Source organism: Frieseomelitta varia, unplaced genomic scaffold (genome assembly GCF_011392965.1).
Source record: "Frieseomelitta varia isolate USP_RPSP 00005682 unplaced genomic scaffold, Fvar_1.2 scaffold_191, whole genome shotgun sequence".
Lineage (NCBI taxonomy): Eukaryota > Metazoa > Arthropoda > Insecta > Hymenoptera > Apidae > Frieseomelitta > Frieseomelitta varia.
The window spans coordinates 145,101-160,530 of record NW_025109650.1 but is presented as its reverse complement, the minus strand read 5'-3'; the positions used below and the strand labels follow the sequence as shown (position 1 = coordinate 160,530).

The following is a 15,430-nucleotide window of genomic DNA, read 5'->3' as shown; positions in this document are numbered from 1 at the left end:
AAGATTCCAAGAGCCTACAATCTTAAGATTACAGATTCCTGGAACTTTAGAATTCTAAAGCCACAACATTTCAAGACTCTAGAACTTCAGAACTTTGGAATTCCAGCACTCTAGAATTTCAGAGATTCTAAAAAGCTTAGAAGTCTATTGTAGAAATTCAGAGCTTTGTAATTTAGATTTCTAGGATTCTAGAATTTTAGAATTCTAAGACTTCAGATTCCCACAACTTTAGAATTCTAAAGCCACAACATTTCAAGACTCTAGAATTTCAGAACTTTGGAATTCCAGCACTCTAGAATTTTAGAGATTCTAAAAATCTTAGAAGTTTATTATAGAAATTCAGAGTTTTGTGATTTAAATTTCTAGAATTCTAGGATTTTAGAATTCTAAGACTTTAAATTCCCACAACTTCAAAATTCAAAGACTTTAGGACTCTAAAGCTACAAAATTTTAAGACTCTAGATCTTCTAGAATTCTGGAATTCTAGCACTCTAGGATCTTGGAAGCTCTAAAATCTTACAAGCCTGTTGTAGAAATTCCGGAGCCCCAGAATTCCAGAACTTTAGATTCTTCAGGATTCTAAAACATTATCACGCTCATAGTTACAAGTATGCGCAATACGAAAACACTAATAAAGTGCAAAAGCACAGATGCAGACTATGGTCCAGTGAGACATACCTTGTATAGAATTAGGCAGTTTGGGGAACGTATGGAATCTGATAGTTAGGCATGGAGTTCGAGGAATGTTCTGGTTTCGAGGGCCATGGATTGTGTAATAGAATCTCGTGTAGAATCTTAAAAATAATATAAATCATGCGTAATGATTCAGTTTAATCACCAAGTTTCAAGGTTTTAATTCGTATTCACACAATGATAGTCTCTAATACTCATTAACTCTTAAAACAATACACTCTTTCTCCAATTACGTAATTAATCTGCGATTGTTGTTGCGTTATCACATTCGTGCGAAAGTCACGTCTCTTCAAAGGATCAATTCACGGGAACGATGATGCGCAGCTGTCGTTATGCAATGTGCAATCGAGGGAAATTGATACCAGACGTGTCCGATAGATTTTGGGCTCGATTCGCAGGTGTTACAGGGAAATTGGATGCAGGTAGAACGGTGCACGATTAGGGTGCAACCGGTCGTTATAGAGATATCGCTGACGTATTGTGTCAATGGGACATTTATTGTTTGCAGCTGCCCCCCCCCCCTTCGTGTCTGCAACAATGTCTGCATATACTTTCTATGAAGGTACAAGGGCCTTTCTATAGCGCACTAACAATAAGTTTTTTCATCTGCGCATCCAGTTATTCCTCTGAGTTTCCATCGATTGAAACTTTACATCTTCATTTGAATTTGAAATATTACACAGTGGAATCTATCTAGCATAATCTTGCTGCACTATGTGCACACACACACTCTGATCCAGTTATTTCTTGTTCCCACTGATAGAAATTTTACATGTTCATTGAAATTTGAAATATTGCACTTTTGTAATAATTACAATAAATAATATAATATAATAATAATTAATATTAATAATATAAATAATATAATATAATATAATATAATATAATATAATATAATACAATATGAATACAATATAATTCATTTTATTGGAATATTTGTAGGAAAAAGAAACCGGAAATTTTAGAGAAGAACGGGCAAATTTTCAATCTTTTTCAAACAATAGTGAACTCTTTGATACAGTAGACAAAATTTGAATTATTTTTCAGATGGAAGACACTCGATAGAAAAACCATAAAAAGCAGTTTTCCGTCTTCAGAACTTTCCTTAAACTTAAGTTATAAATTCCTCCACAAGCGAGGACATTTTTCTACATTTCTCTTGGTAGAAAGTTCCCCCAACTCTCGTGGAGTTACAAGTAATCATATCTACTTTATATTTTACATTCTCTCTAGCAGAAATCTAAATTTTCGTGGCTCCCGGCTATCTAATCCTAATCTGACATCAATTGATATCAGATTAATGCCGATTATTGACAGTGAAGAAAACACTGCGAATACAAAAGCACTTGTTATGCGCTTTTTCTTCGTGGAAAGAAGAAACACATTTTCGTGGTTGGATCACGATGGGGAAAGCAACGGTGGTAACAACGTTATCGCGAGCAATTTGCAAGTTAATCTCGCAGGCTCATCTTGTTCTTGATCGCGTACGTGTCCATAGACGAGCGCCGGCATTGGTTTATTCAATATCCGCTCGCCATGTGATTGCCAAACGTGATTTCCGGGGATCTCGCTTGTCGGCCGGTAGATAGGCCGACGATTTCCACCCGGAATGCGTTTCCAACTCTTGCGAGGCTCTTGCGTTTATTGCAATAATCGTCGAGCTTTATTAACAGGTAAACAAGAAACTTCTCTCTCGATTTTATATACTACTTACGCACTGTTATCTTTCAGTTAGACAGATTATGTCTTTTTACAAACAAAGAAAATAGGTCGAGTAAATCATTAAATAGTAGATCAACACTAGAATCGATGAGAATTTTCATCAGAGACATTAAATAAATAAAATGCACAGTAATTTTTATTTACACGACTTCTTAGATTCTTGAATACACTGCATTCACACTTACTTTTAAATATACTACAGTTTGATTTAAAATGTTGTTTTATTAAATTTTTATTTATAAATCGAAATAATGAAATGTGAGCATATCTTATCGTGGATTATCAAGTTAAACAATAAATTTTCTTAAGAAGATTAAAAGGCCGCTGTATTATTTTATTTTAACGACTTTACAGTAATAAAAGTATTATCTTCTGTTAATATAATAGGGCATCCAATTTTAATTTTGACATATCGTCAACTATAAATTTTTATTATTAATATCTTTGAAAATACAGAATTTCTAACAGAGATTATAAATTGGTTCATTTCGATGAGCAATTTTGGCGGTTCTAGTGTTGAATCGCTATGTATCCAAAATCATTAAGGTAGTGGAATTTCATAAAAAGTTTCTCTTTCAAACAATCGATATCCATTGAAAATAACTCGAATTCTCTGTACCAAAGAACTCACTGCTCCCTGAAAAATTAAACGATTTCATATAACGCGCCTCTCCACACTTCGAAATTAAACTCTTGCCTCTCCCTTCGTCTAGATTCTTCGATTTCCCTTTCTTTCATACAGAATATAAATTGCAACCGATTCAGAATATTTAAAGGATCCCACTCTATATTTTCAAATAGGAATGAAAAGATCTCCAACTCTTTCTTTCGTGTTTAACTCCCTCTTGCGCTGGCAACTGATTGCGAACCATAACGAGTGACCAAAACCGTATACAATAATTTGTCGCGCTCTTTTTCTTTCGAACTCGTCAATATGATATCTACTGGATAGAAATCATTGAGAAGTAATAAATTTATTCTTTATTTTACCTGGATTAGACTTAAATATACTTAAAACTGAGAAAATATTGCAGTTTTGGGATAAAAGATTCTTAACGTGCGTGGCACGTCATTCCAGCGCAAGAGGTTAATGGCAACTGATTGCGGACCATAACGAGTGACCGAACCGTACACAATAATTCGTCGCTTTCTTTCTCTTTCGAACTTGTTAGTATATTATTGGATAGAAATTATTGAGAAGTAATAAATTTATTATTTGTTTTGCCTGGGTTATACTTAAATGTACTTAAAACTGAGGAAATATTACAATTTTGGGGGCAAAAAGTTTTCGACGCGCGTGCAAGAGGTTAAATAAGACGAACGAAATGATCCACTGCGAAAGTAAATAGAGTTTCGGGGAGAATTTGCCGAAAGTAAGCCTGCCCAACCGCAATTACGACCGAAACTGAAACGTCGCGGCGAACGCTCGAGAACTCGCGGCGAAAAACCTCACTTTTGTCCAACAGCTGCCGGCAATTACCATTCAAGGGACCGTTTCACGCTCGTGAATCACACACGATGAATCATCCCTTGAAAACTCACCCCCGCGAACGTTGAATACGATTGTTGGATAACCACCTACCCCGTGAGAAATCCCGCCACGCAGACCACCATCTTGGATTCTTCCTTTTATCACCTCGGTTTCCGATGACTTCTTCCTTAACTTATTATTAACAATTGAAATAGTCGGCACAAACAACTTTCTTTCTACAACACCGAATTTTTCAGTATTTAACGACTGCACTTCATTTTCAGTGCTTCACTGTGAAGGGAGATAGGTTTGGGACGAAATTATTGATTCTAGGATTTTAAATTTTAGATTTGCAAAGATTTTGGAATGAAAGGCTTTTAAAGCTCTAGATTTCGAAACTTTGTTGATGATGAAAATTCAGTAAAAGTCGAAAGGTTGATTTCTCTCGAATCTTTGGGAATAATTAAATGTTGAAAATCAGTTGTTCAAGTTAAAGAAAAAAAAAAAAAAAGAAAAAAGAACGCCACGGATAAGCGTGGAAATATCAAGGCGATTGAAATTAAAATTTAGATTACGACCACGTGAAATTTAACAGATCTACCAAATACTCCGAAACTTTTTTCTCAACTGCTAGTTTTTCTCAGAACAGCAAACACAGGTAGAGTTCACGGATTCTTCGAACTGACTGGATCAAGGAGAAGGTTCGATGCGAACTGGAGAAAGGATCGCGATGGTCTGACGATCGCAGGGTGGACCGAGGTGATCGAGGATCGAGAGAGCAGCTGGCAGCCACGGGCATTCTTCGTTCTCGAGAGGATCGGAAATCAGTGACAGTCAAGGGGTACGAGGGGCACGAGAGCACGTGCACACCGGCCTCGTCAGTGGTTTGCAACCTTCTGTTCAATCTTGATAGATGGTTCCCTCTTACAATTAATTTTTTTCAACTATCTCTTGGGTACAATGTGATGAGATTACTTCAAAGCATTTGATCTTTGCAAAGGAATTATTTGGCAAAACAGAGCGAGTGAATTTTCCTTTTTTCTTAAATATATCTGTTTATGTGTCATTTTATCATCTGTGAAGCTTTGTTTCGACATTTTGAACATTGCAGGTGTATACATAATTTATACAAATCATTTAGATTAATTATTTAAGTATTTTTTTATATTACGTACGTACATGTTATCAGATTTAAAGTGCGCTAATTCTAAGTTTTCTCAAAATTAAAAATATCTTAGATTTGTATTTGTCTTTAGTAAGTTGAAAAGGTGAAAAATTAAGTAAGTTGAAAGTGGTAAGTTGAAATAGATGTATATATATTTAGTGCAAATTATTTAGATTAATATATTTGTTTATATATAGATTGCTAGATCTAGAGTGCACTAATTTTAAGCTTTCTTATACACAAAATTTAAAAAAATCTTAAACTTGTAAGTTAATTATTTTTCTAATATATACCAGTTCTTCATCAAGTCGTATCAACTTGATAGCAAAAAGAAGATAGAAAAAAATTGACAGGTGTATATATATTTCGTGCAAATTATTTAGATTAATATATTTGTTTATATATATATATGGATTGCTAGATATAGAGTGCACTAATTTTAAGCTTTCTTGTATACAAAATTTAAAAAAAAAAATCTGAAACTTGTAAGTTATTCATCTTCCCGATATGTACCAGTTCTTCATCAAGTCGTAGCAACTTGACAATAAAAATTGAACAACCCAGTGAGAAATTGAGCAGCTGGTCAGTAAGTTAATGACAAATCGGTGAAATTTTCTATGGAAAAAGGAAGGGAAAGGGAGGCTCTCCCTCCTACAGCTTAATCATTAGAAGGGGGGAAATAGAGAGGCGCGAGTAATGCCGAGGAATCGAAATTAGTTCGACCCTGAAATGGGTTAAGAGACACTCCAAGATAAATGGTGCGTGTACTCTGGCGTAGCTTCGTTATTTCGTCAGAAGTGCGCGCGGAGGGGTAAAAGGGGGTGACTGCCTTTTCAAGCAGCCCTCGAGAGAACACGTATCGGCTTTCGCATGTGTGTCAGCAGGTACACGAGATAGAGAGAGGAAGGGAACCTGATGATAACGATGACGACGATGATGGCCGTGACACTCAACCTTCCACACGCCTTATGCAATGCGCGTTCAATTAAGCGGACTTACGTAAGGGTCCAAGACGGTGGAAGGATAAGTGTTTATGGCTCGTATGTACGTGTCGGGCGGTGAGAAGTCTGAAAAGTTCTCCCGTTGATTGGATTTCGCGAAGGACTGAATGAGTCACGAGTAATCGGACGGCCTACGTTTTTCCTTTGTTTCATTGGAAAGTTGAGGAAGCGGAGGTGTACCGATTCTGGTTTCCAACCGCGAGTTTTAATTCGTCAGATTTTCCTTTTCCTTCGTAGAGAAGATGTTTCTAGAAAATTCTTTTGTTTTCCCTTAGAAAACTGTTAGAAAATTCTCCCTTTTTCTTCAATTACAAATTTCTAAGTTCTCTATTCTTCTATATTATGGTATAGTATAGTATATTATAAGTAAAATATAGTATATTATAAGTAAAGTATAAGTATAGTACAGTATAGTAGAGTAGAGTAATAAGTATAGTATAGTTTAAGTACAGTATAGTAGAGTATAAGTACAGTATAGTATAGTAAAGTAATAAGTACAGTAAAGTAGAGTATAGTATTAGTACAGTATAGTATAATAAAGTAGAGTAATAAGTACAGTATAGTATAGTAGAGAAGGGTAATAAGTATAGTATAGTTTAAGTACAATACAGTATAGTAAAGTAGAGTAGAGTATAGAATAGTAGAGTAGAGTAATAACTATAGTATAGTTTAAGTACAGTACAGTAATAAGTACAGTGTAATATAGTAAAGTAGAGTATAGTAAAGTACAGTGTAGTATGGTATAAGTACAGTATAGCATAGTATAAGTATAGTATAATATAATAGAGCATAAGTACAGTATAGTATAGTAGAGTATAAGTACAGTATAGTAGAATATAATATATTATAGTATAATATAGTGTAGTGTACAGCTTCCTTTTTCACTATACAGAAATCTCTTCAATTCCCTGGTGTTCAATTTCTAATATATTATAATATATTATAGTATAGTATAAATATAGAATACTATAGTATTATAATATAGTGTACAGCTTCCTTTTGCACTATACAGAAATCTCTTCAATTCCCTGCTGTTCAATTTCTTCCCTTGCACGTCGTTGTTTTCACTTTTCAATTTTTCCAATTATTTCTCTATTTTTCTACTTTTGTTATTCCAAGAGAGTGGGAGGGAATTCATTTTCCCGCGAGACGCCACCGCCATCACTTTCACACTATTCTTCTTCACCAAACGGAATTTTTCCTTTCCTCGTCGGCCGTTTCCCCACTCGCGATTGTCTTAAATGAAACGTAATTGCAGGAAAAGCTGCCCTGAGGGATTGTATTTAAAAACGTGCACGCTCACGGTCACGTGTGCACATCCTGGGAAAACAACTGAGTGTTTTTCAAACTCAACTGCTAATTGCCCTGTCGCCAACGCATTTCAACAAGGGGTGCGTTAAGAAACGCAACTGTTTCCAGCAACTGAAATTAACGACCACAACGATTTAATTCGGCACATTGCCAGAACGAAAGAGCAAAAGAAATTCACTCGATGAAGAGCAACAGGGAAGATCGTATAAAAATTCTAAAATATCAAGAAAAAAATATTCTATAATAATCTTTAACTACTGACTAGATTCAATGTAGTAGCATTCCCCCCCAGTTCATCTTAATTTTGAAAAATTCCCCACGACAGTTTTCCCGCCCCAGATTTTACAGACCATTCGTGTAAATAAAACAATTACACGTACTCGAATTGTACCGAAAATTTTCGAAAACTCCTCTAGATTAAACAATTCGATATCTGCTTTAACACTCGAATTAAATTGAAATTCGATATGACCAAGAAACATGATATTTATTTATCGTTTTAACATTAATTGCGTAAACTTAACAAAGATAATTTTCACGCTCTTATATTTTTACTGCAAAATGTCATAAACATGCAAATACTTGTAAATAAAATTAATAAAAACTGGTGGAACGTCGCAAATTAATAATTCCTCCCCTCTATTTGTACCGCTTGACGTCAAGATTTCGTCAAAATTTCTCAATGTTCACAATCCAATGCACAAGCGAGTATCAATCGATTGTTTCATCGCTGTTGGAAATCTAAAATCTACGAATAATCTGAATAACCTGTATGAAATCATGGACCACCCGGTAGATTACGCCGCGAATTAACTCGAGTTGCGCTCGAAACGTGTTTCACTTTTGCGCGTTCACCGGTCATAAAAGGACGAGCAATGGGCCACGTAAACGCCTCGTTCGCGGCGTATTCTCGCAAGATGTTCTCTATTGAAGAGGAGGAACGAGAAAGAGAACGGTGGCGAACGCACGGGCACGCTGCTACTTTGCTTAAAAAACACGAAGCCAGGTGCACGTTTCGTGCCACTTTGCTGTGTGTGCGTCGACACACACACACACGTACACATGCACATGCTGTGTGTGCGACGAAACAGCACGCGTGCACGGTGGCACGAGCTCCGGAACAGCCGACAGGCAGATGTTTCGACTCTTGGGAGGCTTTAATGCCACCCTGCCTCCAATTTATTTCTCTACCAGCGAGCGAGAAAGACCGCCCTCTAACGCACCGTAGACCATGTTTCTACAAGGGAACTCGTACCGTTCCATTTAGTACCGGTCTCGTTGAATTTTCTGTTTCAGTTACGTGCTTTGCAACGTGCGTGTTTGGCGCCAAAGAGGGTGAACTCTTGGGGTTCGTAGTAAATGCACGACAATATGCATGAAAATTTTTATTTTATTTTTCGAATACGTATTGTATACGTGTGTAGAGTAGTTCTTGATCACTTTCTCGTGGAACGTATTATAATATTGCAGTGACACTTTGTTTGAACGAAAATGGCTCTTCCCGTAGTTTATTTGTACTCGGGTAGCATTGATTTACATTTAAATTTGAGTGTGAGGTTTAGCGAACCTTTGAACTCTCAATTCTATATATATATATATATATATATATATATATATATATATATAGAATTATATAATATAAATATATATAATTAAATTATTTATATATTATAATAATATTATTATAGTATGTTATAATAAATTATTATTAAATTATTTATTTATATATATATATGTATTTATTATTTATATTTATATATATATTATTAAATTATTTATATATTCTTATAATAAACTTATATATTATAATAGTATTATATATATATATTATATTATAGTATGTTATAATAAATTATTATTAAATAATTTATTTATATATATATGTATTTATTATTTATATTTATATATATATTATATTTATATTTATATTTATATTTATATATTATATTATATTTATATATTATATTTATATTTATATATAAATATTATTAAATTATTTATATAACTTTTATGGCGGAAAAACAACTTAAAAAACGACTAAACTCTACTGACAATAGCGACAGGTTAATTACCCCAGCGACGACCGACAAAACCTAAACCTATTCGATAATTTACCAGAAATGAAAAAGGGGAAGAGAAGACCAGTTCTAACCTGCGAGAAGCGCGAGACTACCGGCGACACAATGGGGAAATGTTGCATTCACTCGGCGTGGAAACAGTCTCGATGGAAAATGAACGCGTCGCGGAAAACAAACGGCCATTCATCGCGGGAGGGGGAGGGGTTGCGCGCAGTTTGCGCCCTCGATAAACCCTCAGAGGCGACTTCTCCATTGTTTTAGGCGCGCCGTTTGACTTCGACGCTGTCTAGCGTCGGTGGTAGGGGCTGGATGGACAATGAAGACAAAAACTAGACGAGAGAGAGAGAGAGAGAGAGAGAGAGAGAGAGAGAGAGAGAGAGAGAGAAAGAGGAGGGTTGAAAAAGATAGTCTAGCACCGAGGCCACTCGTGCGTTTATACGAAGACAAAACCCTCAGACGCGTAGGCTTCAGGTGGAGTGCATCAGCTGCCACTTGGACACGCGCCATAGAAGCCTCTAACCGTGTTTCCTCCTCCTCCACCTCCTCCTCCTACGTTTTTCTTTTTTTTTTTTTTTTTCACTCCTCGTAGCTGTTTCTTTCTTTTCTCCTTTCTTCCTTTTTTCTTTTTTAACTTCCAGTCGACCACCCTCACTCTCTGAAGGTGGACGGTGCACTTCGTCTAGTTCAATTTAGAGGCGGAGGATGTAGAGCGTCGTGGTGCTTAGCCTCGCAAGTTTGAGACGCTTCGACTTCCCTTTCGGAGACTCGTCTCTGAAGGCTTGGGCAATTTTTCACTCTGACGTTATTCTTCTCGGAGAATTTGCCTCTTTCATTTTTTTTTCATTTTCATTATTTGTAGCCGCATCACATATTTGCGTGGGTTATTGGTTGGTTGGAAGTTAAATCTTAGAATTTATTGGAACGGTTGTCGGCAAGGCTGTCTCAGAGAGTATATTAATCTTAGGAGAGTATATTAATCTTTATCGTTCAGGTTCAGTCAGTTAGGGAAGGATTTATGTTCAGTTAATGTCTATTTCTGCCTTTCTCAATAACATGTTCCACTGTCAGTTGAACTTGTGCACAAATCACAAGTAGAAAGGATCTTCTTTGAGTCACTGGCCGAGTTTCTGATCCTTGAGATTGCAACCTGATCGTGTCTCGCCAGAAACTTGGCTTTCCTTTCTTTTCAGCGAGTATCATCTCGAAAATTACTCACTTAACGTCAGCAAATTTTCGAGAACTGAAAGAACTGAGATAGAATGTCAAATGAACTGGAAAAAGATACAGCTCCTACGGCTATGCAGGGTGGTTTCGTAACTTGTGGGATTTCGGGAGCTAATTGTACGCCTAAAAATAATGAAAAAAAGTCATATAAATATATATAACCTATCTGTCTTTGTTTATGAGATATANATGAATTTTCTGTTTTAATTACTTTTACAAAAGATGCTCGAAATGACCACCTTGCATTTGAAGACAAGCCTGCACGCGTCTCGTCATTCATCTGGTTACTCTCTCTATCGTTCCTGGTGTTTCTCGAATTTGTCGGAAGCCTTGCTCTATTCTATTTCGTAGTATTTCAGCATTTTCAATCGATGCTGCGTGTACAAATAGATTTTAAATGTCCCCACAAATGAAAATCTAATGGATTCAAATCCGGAGAACGAGCAGGCCATGCAAATAGGACCTCCATTTATTTGCAAAGTGTCGATTTAAAAATTGCCTGGCCACTCGGCTAAAATGCGGCGGAGCTCCATCATGCGTAAACCGCAGACGAAGTCTAATATCGACTTGGAACTTTCTCTAATATTTCGTGTAAACGCGTGCTCAAAAAAATCAACGTACTTTGTGCCTGTTAGTTTCTCATCAAGAAAAAAAAAGGTCCAATTAAAAATTTGTCAATTATTCCTGCCCATACGTTTAAACTAAACTGGTGTTGATGTCTTGAATGCACAACAAACGTGTGGGTTTTCTTCATCCCAATTATGATTATTATGAAAAATTGAATATACCATCCCTGGTAAAACTAGCTTACTAGAGTTTTCTCTGTTTATAAAATTCATTGTATCTCATAAACGAAGACAGATAGGACATACATTTATGACGTTTTTCATTATTTTTCAGGCGTACAATCAGCTCCCGAAGTGAGTTCCACAAGTTACGTCCCAGAAGTCCCTGTATAAAGGTAGATCTTTTATAAAAATATTTGGCTCTCGAATTTTCGCAAGTTTTACGAGCCAGCGGAATATACCATCCTTGGTAAAACTAGCTTACTAGAGTTTGCTCTGTTTATAAAATTCATTGTATCTCATAAATGAAGACAGATAGGACATACATTTATGACTTTTTTCCATTATTTTTCAGGCGTACAATCAGCTCCCGAAGTGAGTTCCACAATTTGCGAAATACACCCTGTATATAAGGAAGATTCGAGAGGAAAACGCCAGATTTCTGCGTTCGGAAATTAAAAACGAAAATATACCAGAAACCACAGAGTTGCTAGCAACTTCATCTGCGAATACTAACTTCACGCGACTTCCAACTCCGATTGAAAAAAAAAAAAAAATAAATAAATAAATAAATAAAAGAGCGAGAAAGCTACAAAGAAACGAGTTGCCTGGCTGTGTTTGATACGTCGAGGAAGGCTCGGGAGATCCAGCGAGGTTTGACGAACCGGCGCCCGGTGGAAAAGCCGCTAGACGAGCCAGCAATTTTTCGCGAAATCGCGCCGCTCGTTACGCGCATCGCGAGATTAACGTCACGTAATTAAACGACGCCGCGTGCACAGGTCGTGCAGAGGTGTGCAGTCGTGCGCGCCTCTCGCCGAGAATTCTCCTCTCTTTCGTTCCCACTGTGTACATTTCAGCGAGGAAATCTAACGCAGATTTCTGAAAAAGAGAAAAATAGGAGTCTTGTGTGTTTCAAGAGGCAAATCTAACGCAGGTTTCTAAAAAAANAAAAAGAAAAAGAAAAAAAAAAAAGAAAAAAAAGAAAAAAAAAAGAAGAAATACGTGACCTGACTTAGTGTTGTGGTAGAGTTGTTTCGTTTATTTAATTATCATTATTATTTATTAACAGGAACATCATCGAATCTTTGTTCGTTACATCGTCATCGTACGTTTCTACATTATTATCGTGATCATCACTATCAGCATTATTATCACCACCGGCGTTAATTGATCGTATCGGACAAGTAGCGTCGTAGTGTGTCAATCATCATTATTATCATCATATCAGCAGCATCGTTCATCATATTCATCATCGTTTGTTCAGCAGCATCATCATCCATATAAATAAATAATTATCATCAACCGTGCGATAACAACACATAATCGTCATTTGTTCGCGTTTCCGCGGTCGAAGTGGGCGAGATATTTCTCGAAATACACGATACATTAAAGAAATAGATGAAACAAAGCCTTTTTTCAATTTTTGAGATAAAGTTGGGCCGAACGAAGAATTCTTTTGCCAAAAACTTGGGCCGAAAAAGAAATTGAAACCTGACTGAGAATAAATTTTGACGATTTCTCTTTTTTCTTTTAATGAATTTCTTAATTACTATCTGTTTCTCGCAGACTTCGATCTCGAAAACATGGAATAACCCGTTCCGTCGTCTACACGCCGTTGACGACGACGCCGGTTTCTCATTTACATATATATACTTTTATATATATATATTTATTTTTTTTTCTTCTATCTATATATTTATATATTCATTTATTTATTCACTTTTATTTACCTGTATTTATACATGTCGCGAGTAATGTTTCACGATGTGCTACACATCGTCGGAGTCGCACGCGGATACGAAAAATGATTTTTTTGAACGTTGGCCGAAGGAAAAGCCGATGATCGAACGTCTTTAGAAAATTACCAGACACCTTAAACATCGTCTTGAAGTTCAATTTAACGATTCTAACGATCCTAACGATTCCAGCTTTTTAATTCAATTTATAAAAATTAATTTCCCCGCATTTTCCGATAGCAAATCTTCCCCCCCATAAGCCTTCCTCTCTTCCCCCCCCTTTTTTTTTCTTTCTCTTGTCCAAAAGCTCCCTATTTTTAATACAGAAAAAAAAAGAAAAAAAAAAAAACGCGATTCGAAATTTGGCTCGTTCGAGCGTATTGATTGGATTTCGCGAGTGAATTTTGATTTCAGTCACATTCCACGATCGGGGACGGTGTCCGTGGTTCAGATGGTTCCGTCACGACTTCCGGATCGGGTAACGCGTCTGTTTTCTGCCTTTAAAGAGACGAAATTCGAATTTCCATTGATTTTTCATCTCTTTAACGTTTCTGTTTTGCCGATGGTACGTGATGGTAAGGTTCAATTCGTAAATTTCAGCGCCCCGATGACCCGGCAAAGCAGGTTTGCCAAACAGGAAATCCCGGAATGCCGGGCGATGGGCTTGTTCGACGTTTTCTATACTATTGTTGCCACGCGGTTACCGAAAAGATCCTGCGATCCGCAAGTCCTGCCCTCGGGAGTCTCGTTTCAAGATCCGCGCGACACCGTCCCGAAAGAAGTACAATTTTTTTTTTTTTTTTTTTTTTCTTTTGGGAAGAAAAGAAACAAGCGGAGAAATAGGGGGAACCGATATCTCATCGATCGTCGATAGAAGAAAAACGACGTTGTCCGAAAGTCTTAAAAAAAAAAAAAAAAAAAAAAAAAGAGAAGAGAAGGAAAAGGAAAACAAATTGGAGAGGACGACTCTCGTGTCTGAAGAGGGAAACGTTTATGGCAATGTTCCTTTTCATAGAATAATAACGGTAAAGAAATCGCCTTTCTTTTTCAAAGTGGCATGTAATTCAAAATATTTATAAATGAATTGCAGACACGCACGATCGATAATCAGATGTATGTACGACAATTATAGACGAAGGAAATTAAAGACGATTTGCTGTAATATGGACTCAGACCCGCGTTATGGTTTTTAACTGACTGAGAGTTTCCTCGCAAATTTCCAGCAGCCAGTGGTGCCTCAGTTTCGTAGGTTGGAAATTATTTCGTCAAACGCGATGTTACTTGCAACGATCGACAATATGTTAGAGATAGACATTCAACTTAGTTTGAAACTTGCGCGATGAAGATCCAGCGTTTCTCAGCGAGCGCGTGGAACTTTGCGAATGTATAAATACAAGACTCGCACGAAATAAATAAATATTTGAAACGAAACTTCCACTGTGAAAATTTCTGTAAATTTTCTAAATTTCTCGAAACTCTGTCGTTTCGTTTGTCACTGTTTGACAAATTTCCTGGAAATTTCTCAGCCTCTCGTGGCTAGGAAATTTCGCGAAAACCTAACGTTATAAAATTTTGAATATTCACGAGCTGTGCAAATTGCGAGATAGAGTGATATGGAAAATGTTCGAAAGTTTCTCAAGATTTCCCCCTCCCCTTATTTCCCTCTCGGTTTTGCTCGAAGGAGCAGCAGCAGCAAGCAAGCTCGCGTGCTGCGAGAGGAAATTATTCCATGCATACATATATGGGGGAGGTGAGAGAACACGTTCGAATCTAACACGCGTTTGCACCGTTAATGGCAATCAACGGTTGTTAATTGCTCGATGATAATTAGTAGGAGCGGGTACTGCAGTAATGGAGAGCACGCCTTAATAATTCCTTTAATGAATCCGAGACACCGTGCGTGGCTTCTTCCGCGCGATAGAAGCCAACGAACCACCGTTCCTTCCTTCGACATCCAAAGCTTCCTTAGAAGCCGTGTAGGTAAACGCAGTCTCTTCCTTCCTTTGCCAAGATTTTCGAATATGGAGAGAGAGAGAGAGAGAGAGAGAGAGAGATTCTTTATATAATAAATATATATTTAACATTTAGTATTTTTAAAAATTTTATATTTTGGTATATTCTATAGTGTAAATTGAAATTTTGTGATTCATGTTAAATATAATCATATTTATAATTTATAACTAATATTTATATTAATATATTAAGTTAAATTTATATTAAAATCAATATTTATAATTATAATTA

General features: G+C 36.5%; 1 protein-coding gene across 6 annotated transcripts in view; it reads right to left on the bottom strand.

The window, feature by feature from the left end:
• LOC122539108 (IQ motif and SEC7 domain-containing protein 1) overlaps positions 1-15,430 on the bottom strand; it is a 118,406-nt gene that overhangs the window by 8,566 nt on the left and 94,410 nt on the right. The window lies entirely within an intron of this gene.